Here is an 11,602-nt window from a genome sequence, read left to right as displayed (position 1 = left end):
GGGATACTAAGAAGGGAAAGGTTTATGACTCCTCTATCAAGCATCGACTCCGGCGTATTATCAAGAATGGCATGTCTTCGGATTTCCAAAAAATAGCAGGCGGTGCTGCTGGTGCAGTTTTACAGAGGGCTGTTCTTGATGCTTTACCGGTGGAGTTCTTGAATAAAGTGCAGCATGCTCAGTCGAGAGGGGCGATTCTGCAAAACTTTGTGATACACTCCTCTTCAGATGCAGCCCGAGCTATGTCGGCAGTGGTCTCTACAAAAAAGAAAAAATGGGGAAGATATGCTGGACGACGAAGAGGTGGATGACGACGATGTTGGGGACGACGAAGCTTATTTAGATTTCTCCTCATAGTTTCTGATTTTGTTCACCCGTGATCCTTTGCGGGTTTTCTGTGGTTTTTGTTTTGCTTTTTACGTTCCTTTTTGACACGGCCCTCTGTTAGCGTCTGTGCTTTCAGGGGTTTTTTTCTCTCTTTTTTCTTTTTTAATAAAATTTCTATTTCAGCAGACAAACCAAAAGTCAAAATGCAAACCTTGAGAACCACGGTGGCCATGTATAACTCTTATTTTATAATACTTCCCATGCCGTCTGCTATGCCTACATTACCAAAAAGTGTTGTAAGGTCTGAGAAAATTCTCAAAACCTAAGAGTAAAATATTCCAAACTAATAACCATCTTTACAATCAATAACTTGGTTCTGATCTATGATAGAGCTACATTTCATTATGTGACATATAGATTAAGCTCTATTGTAAAAAATGAAATCCCTCTAACATGAATTAGAAGATCAAAAATTGTAAAAGCCAAAGTCAGTTGATCTTATATCCTGTGTCAATTGAATATTATCCTCAAGCCAACAAGGCCTAATGGTTCTGGAAACTAAGTTTGAGTTCTTTTTCACAACCTTGTTAGTTCCAAATTTTGATAATTTAAGATTCAGGTATAACCAAATGTTGTCTGGGGCAAAATTTTATTGGCACATACTGAAAATTGTAAGTACATGTGCAGCATTACCAGTTGACATGCAAAGTATGTGTACATTATGTTGGATTTGTATACTGAAAGCAAGAACTTTATGCTTGTATACAATGATTCCTGTTATTCACTATTCTTATCTCCTATCTGATTGTGTTCATGATTGCATATGAATGTTCTTTATCTCTGTATAAGTAGATTATATGGTGTGTTGTAGATCACAGAAGACCATATAATTGGAATAACCTTAAGAGATATAATATGATCATAGCCGAAATAACTCTAGGACAAGTTATTGGTTTAGGCTGCAGTATAGATGGAAGTAGTTTGTCTTGGCTACTTGTCTATACTGGTACGTCATTACGTATTGATAGGACCAACAGTTGATATGTATTCTTCTATCTGACTTAAGTGAAGAATCAAGATCTCGGTGACTCATAAATCTTAATACTAATAAGTATTCAGATATATATGTTAATTCGTATATCACTTTGACTTACTATGGGCGAGAGTTAAATACTAACTCGAGTACTCTGTATCTTGGGTGATAGCGGTTAATATATGATATTTGATTATCTGTATTAGTACCCGTATCCGGTATAGGATAATGACATCCCCTTAAGGAGCTCAATAAGGTTTATTACGCTAAACCCTGCAGGTTGATTAAGTTCAGGCGTAATAATAAAGATTGAATGGTACTGCTTAAGGAATTATTAAGAGATTAATTAATTTAAGCTGTCAGAGCTCTAATTAATTAATGGATGTCGGATATTTTAAATACGGAGATTTAATAAGTCTAAATACAAGCCCCGACTCATCACCGGCAATAAAGGGGTAAGTCAGTATCGGTTCTCTAGTGGAATGAACTGATATTTATAAATTAATTATGGTCTGGGCTGACCATGGATAAATTAATTTATTTGAGGCCCATCTTTATTCCTTGTATCTGGTCCCTGGGCTGGCCCAATGTCTCCTAGCCCTAGAAGACATAAAAATCGTCCCTCACAAGAAAAGGAGCGCCCCATATGTATTTTAATTCTATTAAAATACAACTGTCAGCTCTTAGGAAAATACACTGATAAAATATTAGGTTTTTGAGAGCTGTGGGGCGCAGGGAAAGAAAAAAACGTGTGGAGCTTATTTCTCTCTTGGGACTTTCATAGTTTGTTGTCCATCCAACGGTGAAAGCTGAGCGGGATACAGTTCAGAAGATCTGAGCTGGAGTCAGATTTTCGCAGGAAACCAAGTTCTGGCAGTCTCCGTAAAACGGCCATAACTTCCTCCACAGAACTCCGATTCAGACGAATCAGACGGCCACGGAAAGCTCTCTCGAAGACGAAGAAGTCGTATTTCTGGGAGAAATACGATTTGAGGACGTTTGAGGCTTCAAACGAAGGCTTGAAGCTGACTGGTCTGTTCAGATACGAATCTGCGAATTCTTCTGAATTCTTCAGGTATTTCTGAACTCCAACGTGCAGCTGTTAAATTCATAGGAGCATGTTAGGGATTAATCGTTGTATGATAAATTAATAATATTCTAAGAAACGATCATCGGGCAAACGGAACGTTAATTCAGTTTAATATTCCTTCACATTATGATGCCTGGAAGTCACGTAATTAATCACAGGAGCAAAGAACCTGCGAGTGTGGATCAATAAATTATACATTAATCCCAAATGGATCAAGCACGACAAAGATAGAGAACAAGTCTTCAGGAAAGCATAAGTGGTGCTTGACATCAAATGGGAATACTGAAATTTCAATCTTACATAGACTCATCGTTAGGATGAGCAATAACCAACAAGATATTTCTCCTTCTAGAACTCGCACCTATCATTCAAGAAACCAACTATAAACATTTAAGTTTTATATAAACCACATTTATGGATTGCTGAATAGCAGACAATTTTTTTCTTGGAGAGTGAAGAAAATAATACTTAAGAAACATATTTTAAAGGGCAAAAACTTGTGTGCATCCTCCCCAGAATTTATTAGTCTCCAATTATGGTTTGATAATTATAATTTGGATTTAATTAGGGCGGAGTGTGCCTCATGTTGAAATGCTGCAATTCATCACATGTCATCTTGCTCATGGACAAAATTCACAAATTACCATCGTTTAAGAATGCTGCTTTTGAGAAGGACAGAGATTCTAGAAAAACTTTGCAGAGAGAAGCAAACCAGAGCACTAGCACTGAAGAGATTAATTCTATCCATGCCATGTTCGATTCTGAGATAGAATGTAGCCGCAATTAGTCACTGGGGCATTTCGTCGAACAATATGTACATCAGATTCTTGTGTGAGGCCTGAACAAGAATCAAATAAGGATAATAGAACATAATAGACCAACAAACACCAAGAACCCTGATAGGCATACCTCAGACATAAGTGTGAATTTCAACAACCAATCATCAACTAGGTTAGGAATGAATTAAATTTTCAATCAATGGTTGAGTGAGCTATTCGTGATATTCCAACAGCTTTTCGGCCTAAGCAGAGAAAGATTGACCGAAGAGCCGAGCCTACGGTATTGAGGCGGTGGAGTTCGTCGGGCCATCGTGAGTGGAGGGAGAGAAGGTGGGTCGTGGTGGAATGTGGATCTGCTGTTTCAATGACGATTGCAGTCTTGCAGACTTCTCCGACAGCCATTAGTTTTCTCAAATTTCTTTTTCTTTTCATGTTTTATTTTATTTGAATTTGAATATTATATTTTTTGAGCACCGATGAATTATTATATTCCTTTTGTCCATAAAAGAACTTCATACTTTTCTTTTTTGGGACGTTCACAAAAACACTTTCTATTTATTTTTGGACTATAATTACAATATTTTCTCACCATTCTCAATACACTCAAGTGACTCAATACACCCAAATTTTTTTTCTTAAAAATCATATCACTCCACCCTATAAAGTTCTTCCATGGACGGAGGGTGTATTTGATTATTATATTTTCTGGAGGTGGGATACAACGCCTATCTTGGCCTTCCTACTTTCTCTTTAAACCAAAAAGAAATCCAATTTGGGTATTTGAAGAAAATTTTATGCTGGAATCAAAGTAAGTTCTCTGCGGGGGAAAAGAGGTCCTTATCAAGGCGGGTAGCTCAGGCGGTGCCAACGTTTGCTGTGCAGTGCTTCATAATCCCGGATACTATTTGTGATGATATCCATAAAATATGCGCGGTATTTTGGTGGGGCAATAAGGATGAGAAAATATGTATGCATTAGGCCAGGTGGGAACCCATGTGTGTGCCGAAACAAAAAATAAGCATGAGGTTCAGGGATTTAAAGATTTGAAACAAAGCTTTAGTGGCGAAACATACTTGGGCGATGATTTTGTATCATGAGTCACTGGTAGCCCGTGTTTTTAAAGCTAAATACTTCAAAAATGGTGATTTGATGCAAGCTCATGCTCCCTCGAGATCGTCTTATGTTTTGGCACTCTATTGCCTAGAGCAGATCGATGATTAAGGAGGGCTTGATATGGAAAGTGTGGAATGAAACGGATATGATTGTATTCATAGGTCTAAGGTCTGCATGGGGTTATACAAATTTTTTCTCTGGCGAGCCTTCTCTAATCTAATCCCGACGACGGCCAACCTCTGAAACCATTATGTTCCTACGGATGGTATCTGTGAGTCTTGCTGTGAGGTGCAACAAATATGCCGACAATCACGTTTTTTGGGATGTGATGCAAAAAGCAACATGGATGCAACTCATGGATATTGCAGAAGTGATCTTGAAGGAATGATGAAGGGATGAATATGAGTTATGGTGCTACTTATCTGTGCACCAAAAAGCATGGTGCAAATGAGTTTGTTGAATTGTCGTATGAAGAGACGAGTAAGGCGTATTCAGAAAGCATATGTAGTAGCCAAGCCCACATACTTGACGGATAAATGTTTGGGTGTCTCATTGGGGAAGAAGAAGAAGTGGATTAAGCCGATGCATAGTTGCTTCCGTGTTGACGTCAATGCTTTGTTTTATCTAGATCAGGGAGCGTATGGGGTGGGAATCATAATTAGAAATCATGAAGGCACAATGGTGTTTTATCTATGACACTCAGCCTATCTCAAGTGCTATGATGGTTGAAATCTTGGCGGTGGTACAAGGGATTAACCCACTACACAACTAACCTTGTGTACACAATTCTCGCGCGACGTGTTAGGCCAGCTCGATGAATCTCGATGAATTAAGAAATAGCAGTAACCTGATACAAAACGTGCACAGATAATATTTCATGGATAATAAACAGTTCATAAAGCATTTGCGAGTTTATATAACTCAAGCATAATTTTTGAAAATAAAGCCCACCTTGATAGGACAAAGCCTGAAGTTCAAACGTAACTCGTCTTGAAAATGCGGTGCTATTCCTCTTGGTCAATTGAGCCTACAAGATAATCTAATCTTAATAGGTCTCGTGATACTAGTCTTAGTTCAAAGTAGGGTAAAGCTTACTAATTTCTAAATCACTATGCCTGGGTTTTAAAACTCACTTTAAAATCTTGAAAATCAATTGCTCGGCTAAGGGCACCTACAACAATATCCTTGCTTGACTTTTGTTGAAAATTTTTAACTTGAAAATATTTTCTGTGCTTAAATATTTTTCTTTCAAAATCAGAATATAATTTCATAAATACTTTAATCAAATAATATGTGAATCATACTTACTATATACACATAATAGAATTATGATGCATTTTCATTCATCAATTCATGAATCAAGTAATTAATAGTATATATGAAAGAATAACTCTTAATCAATCTAACTTGATTAATCACAAGTCACTTAATAAACTAATGATGATTCTCATCATCTACTTAATCAACACAATTAAATGTGTTATGCTATCAAATCTATATTCTATTCAATTGAATAATTCAACTCATTAGTCTCAGCCCATTATTAAAAAGAATGAAAGCCTAATCGATCATTTGATATAATACCCAAAATCTGATTATTAAAGTAAGACCAACAAAAATTAAATTATTCCCAAGAAGAGTAAAATAACAAGCCCAGTTTCCAAAGCCCAAATGAGCACTTTCTCTCTCCTTTAATCAATCGGACTTCTCTCTCTGTTCACTCTCTCGATCTCTCCAGCGCTGCCGCATTCTCCTTCTTCCCTGGCGAAGGGCGCCGCCTTCGGCCCCCGTCACCACCGGCATCTCCCCCTCTCTATCTCTCTTTTTCCCTATCTCCCTTGCCGCCTCTTTCTCCTTCTCTATTCCTTCTCAGACCTTCCACCCATAATTCCCCCAAATTTCAGAAACCCTTCTCTCTCAATCTTAGCCCGCGAACAGCCACCGGCCTCTCTTCTCATAGCGAGAATCGCCGCCGCATTCGCCTCTCCTCTGGTCGGACAGCAACGGCCCCACGACCGCCGCCGTTCTGATTCTCACCATCAAAACCCCATCTCCGTCTCTATTTCCAAATCACTCAACAATCACCAGGCCTAAGGCTAAGTTCACAATTTAATATGCACAATGCTTCCTTCTATATCAATTCTCCAACTAAGTGTAAAGATTCAAGTTTTATCGATTTGTAAAGTTAGATGCATTATTTTTATAAAATGGATGGTGACTCAAAATTGATTTGCAGGGCTAAGATGAGAAGAGAGGCCAACCTGGAAACCTTGATATTAAAGGTGCATTGCTATTCAGCTGAAACAACTTGCACTTGCTCTGGAAACAATTTGAGATTTGAGGACCTCAATGTTGGGAAACTGAGTTGAGAATTGAACAACTAATTGTCGTTGTGTCACGACCGGACTTAATTAAGGATAATTAAGTCGAGAAATCGTGACTAAGGGATGGAGATTAGAAGCGGGGGCAGAAAAGGGGGTGAGAAAATGATAGGGGATCAAACTTAACTTATTGTTAATGAAGGAGAAGAAGAGGACTTTATAAGATAATTGGAGTTTAATCATAGAGACTCAAATAAGCTTGTAAGTTCGGATGAATCCAACTTAACCTAAAGACATAGTACTTGAGAGCACACAGCGGAATGATATAATCTGATTACATGTATGAAGGCATGTATCCAAGAGTTCATTTATTTAACTTATGACAAAAGCTCCGCTCATCACTTCATCTTCATCAACCACTGCTCAACCTGCACATTTAGAAATATATGCAGGGCTGAGTACGAGAGTACTCAGTGGGCACGTATGCCTAAGTATAAACATAAACATGCTTCGTGAAACTGTAAATTGTCATGCCATCATAAACAGTACAGCAAGGGAGTTTTAGCTAAAAGGCCCAAGCTTACTAAATTCATTTGTGATTCTTAAAGTTCGACTGCAGTCTAAGTTCTCATAATCTATCATATCTGAAGCTGTGTGCCGGAGAGGTGGCCACCTCTCACGGTCACTTGACCGGCCAACCCGCTAGATGACTCACGGTCACTGGTGTACACTAGCCCTGGCAGGATAGCTATCAATTGCTCAGGACCCGAATTCGATTACATAACTTGGCAAAGCCACATCAGATAGATATCATACTGAAATTGAAATATTTTATGGCAAGACAATACTTGAAATAACTTCAATTCAAAGGTTTTGTCATGAAATAACTTGTGCAACTATAATATGAAACTCATTCAATATATATGAAAGTAATGCCCACCTGATAGCAAAGACTCCTTGACTAGCTCTTACTCTTGTACTTGACCTTTAATCCTAGAGTATAAAGTAAGACTTTAACTCGAGGAAAAATTCTCGAATAAATGAAAATGCGTAATTTAACTATGCATGACTCATATTCTGTTGTTAAAAATCCAACTATAGTATTAAAGCTCGTCTTATGAGATCGGATTATCAATCTTAATTAATCCACTCGTCTTAAAGTTTGCTAACCCGCTTACTAATCTCATAACCTCGTTCTAAATTAAACCCATAATTAAAAAAAATAGTTAAATCTAATTAATCACTTAATCTAGACTTGTCTTTTATTGAACTAAAATAAATTGTGAAAGCCCCAATTATTAAATAAATCAGCCCACGAATACAACCCACTTTACTAAATAAATACTTGAGCTCACAATAGGAAATAAGTCGGCCCACCTATTAACTCCAGCCCAAGTAGCTAGCCCATCCTTATTTTCTTTTCTTCATTTTCGGTCTCTATCTCCTTTCTCGTTTCATCCTCAAAGTCCGTCTCTCTCTCTCTCTCAATGTCACGGCTGAAATAGCCTTCTCTCTCAATACAATTAGCGCCGCCTCTGAAGTCCGCGCCGCCGGCGAGTCGGCGTCCTCATCCCCGGCGTCGCCTTCCTTTTGCTTTCGTCTTACCCTCTCCTTCTCTCCTCCACTTCTTAATTCAATTCCTCAATTCTTCAACCCGAGCCCTAGTTTCCACCATTAAAACCGCCGCCGCCGCCTCTGTTACTGGAGGCCCGGCGAGAGGTCATCGTTCTAAGTCTGCTCTTCTATCTGAAGGACCGGCGAAGCCGCACCTCTTGACTGTTCCAGCCGCCGCCGCGGCTCCTGATAATCCGGCCAAGTTCAACGGCCCTGCCCTCTCTCTACTCAAGTCAGACTCAAGCATGCTCAATCGAAAACAGGAACCGAGCCCTAACTCCTTCCTTTCTCAAATCGCCGCTGGGACCGCCGTCCTATGCACGGGTCCGACGCGTCATTTCTTATCGTCGTGGTTCGCAATCCGCCGCCTGTCTCACCCGAAGACTCGCCTTTGTCGGCGATTCCTCTGTCTCGACGGGGTCAGGGACAGCCATCCTCCGTCCGATTTCAAGTCTCTCACTCACACAGGTTTAAGGTGTTCTAAACGAAAATCCATCAGTTTGGTTTCTAGTGTTATTCCAGTTGGTGCAGCCCATAAATCATCTTGTTTCCTATTTGATTATGCAAGAGATTAAACTAAGCATGTAGTTGTTTCTATATCATAGGAGTTCTTACTGACTTCGTGATTGCTAAGCCCCTTATGCATATATACTCATTGTATACTTAGTATTCATTAACTGATCATGCTTGTTGGATGAAATGCTAATGGATTGAATAAGGGAGCTTAGTATATACCTGTTGATCCTTGTGTTTGGGTGGCTGCTGTGTGATTGAATCAGTGGATTTCACTCTAAAGTTTGGCAGAAGAGCAATGAATGGAGTTCCTCCTTCACGTGGGTTATTTGTGCAGAATGGAGGGGAAATGAGAAGTGAAATGGAAGAGAGTTGCTGCTGATATGTTTGTTTGAAGGAGTGCATTAGTAGCTATACTTGAGTAGTCTACAGGGTTGGTACAACAGTAGAGTGGCTGCTTTGAGCCCTTTGTGTACCTTGTGTATGGCTGGAGAAATGGAAAAGTGGCTTGCTGCAGAGGTAGAATAGCTGTTGCTATTGCAGGGAAGGGAGTAAGCTGCTGCTGCAGCTATTCAGTACATTCACACACTTCCCTTTTTTTTCTTTTTCTTGCTAGCTGGTGTTGTAATAGGTATGTAGGAAATGAGTGATTGTAAAGTTTAAAAAGTTGTGGTGTGACTAATAAAATCCTTCAGTATCTTGATAAAGCGGTATCTGATATTAGTCCCGGGTCTTGCTAATATAGCGTATCTGTAATACTAATCCCGGGTTTTGTTAATAATACTAAATACTCTAATAATTCTCGTATTTCGATAGCTGACTTTTCGTCTATTAATATCGTGACTCGTAGAATAAATCTAAATTAAGTCCGTAGATTTAATTCACTTCACAATTCGGAGTAAACTCACGACTCAAGTAATAAAGTTAAATAAATAGAAATAATATTTCTATTACAAATAAAATAATAACTTGACTTCGCTAAGTCAATTATCATTCTGAAATAAATCATTGACTACTCAATAATTCAATCGTGGTCATCTCAGGTAATGGCATCTAATTCAGAACTCTGAGCTGAATATTAATCACTGGATTAAAACAACTGAAAGATGTAATAAATAAATATTGCATTTATTGTTCTTAATCATAAAATAAAATAGCGGGCTATTACATACTACCCCTCTTAACAAAAATTTTGTCCCGAAATTTGCATATCATTGCAAAAAGGTTCTGGGTACTCTCTCATCTTAATTTCTGTCAGACTATTTCAATCATCTCATTCATCGTGTCTGGTCCTAAAATTCTCCTTTCACCTACTTTATCTCAGTAGAGTGGTGATCTGTATTTTCTTCCATGCATTGCCTCATAAGACGCCATATTGATTGTTGCCTGATAACTATTATTGTAGGCAAACTCAATCAATAACATCACTGTTCATCACTTTCACCTTTGTCTAGTACTACTTTTAACGTGTCTTCGAGAGTCTGAATTATTCTCTCAACCATCTATATGTTTGTGGGCAAAAGGTGGTACTGAAATTTAACATTGTGCCTAATTTCTTCTACAAGTTCATACAGAATCCAGATGTAAACTTCGAATCTCAGTCCAAAGTGATTGACACGAGCATACCGTGGAACGCACAATTTCTCAAACATATAATTATCCTAATTTGTCTGATCCGTATGTGATCGGTATTAATATAAAACGAGCTCATTTCGCAAGTCGCTCCACTATTACCCAGATGGCAGCACTCCCTCTTTTCGACTTCGTAAACTAGTCACGACATCTGTTGCAAAGTGCTCTAACTCCCATTATGAAATCTCCAATGGTTGTAATTTTTCATATGGTCTATGGTGCAAAGCCTTCACTCGTTGGCATGCTAGGCATCTCTCAACAAGTGTAGCTATATCTTTCCATCGGAATTCTTCTTTCAAGTCTTTGTACATTTTATGCTTCCCGGGTGGCCAGTATATGGCGTGTCATGAGCTTCGCTCATTATCTCATCTCTGAATTGTTCATCGTGTGAACACACACAATCTTTCCTTAAACACCACAACATTACCTGATGCTTTGTAGCAACCTCTAGGTGTGCCTGATCTTATTGCTATACGTAATTTCCAAGGTCTCATCATTTGTTTGCGCTTCTAAAATCTTTCTTCCCAAATCGAGTGTTACTACCATCGTTGCGATAATCCCTTCTACAGATTCTGGTGGTTAAACAACTTCTAAACTTATTCTACAAAAATCCTTCATGAGTCCCTCATCCCGAGTGATGAGAGATCCCAACTTAAATTGAGTCTTATGACTCAAGGTATCAACTACCATGTTAGCTTTGTCTGGGTGGTAGTTATTAGCACCGCCATAGTCTTTCACTAGTTCGAGCTATCTCATCTGTCTCATGTTAAGATTCATTTGCTCGAAAAAAAAGTATTTCAAACTTTTATGGTTTGTGAACATCTCACATCTAAATCCATATAGGTGGTGTTTCTACTACAACTAATTCTAGATCATGAGTTGGATAGTTCAATTCATGCGGTCTAAGCTTTCATGATGCGTATGCTATCACTCTTCCTTCTTGTGTTAACACGCAACCGAGTACTTTCTTGGACGTGTATACACAATTCACCTATTCTTTGTCAGTCGTTGGAACAGCTAACGCTGGTGCAGTGGTTAACTTCTCCTTGAGCTCTTAAAATCTTTTCTCACATCCTTCTGTCCAAGAAAATTTGATTCACTTCTTTTGTAGTTGCGTCGTTGGTCTTTCTATTTGAAAAAAATCCTTCTACGAACCTCCTTTAGTAAATTACTAATCCCA

The 11,602-nt window shown here is 38.6% G+C and overlaps 1 pseudogene; it reads right to left on the bottom strand.

Moving 5' to 3' along the window:
- Positions 1-370: 370 nt before the first annotated feature.
- LOC130991022 (probable N-acetylglucosaminyl-phosphatidylinositol de-N-acetylase) lies at positions 371-3,203 on the bottom strand (annotated as a pseudogene).
- Between the last annotated feature and the right edge of the window lie 8,399 nt (positions 3,204-11,602).

Source organism: Salvia miltiorrhiza, chromosome 6 (assembly GCF_028751815.1).
Source record: "Salvia miltiorrhiza cultivar Shanhuang (shh) chromosome 6, IMPLAD_Smil_shh, whole genome shotgun sequence".
In the NCBI taxonomy this organism is placed as follows: Eukaryota; Viridiplantae; Streptophyta; class Magnoliopsida; order Lamiales; family Lamiaceae; genus Salvia; species Salvia miltiorrhiza.
This window is presented reverse-complemented; position numbering and strand designations above follow the sequence as displayed.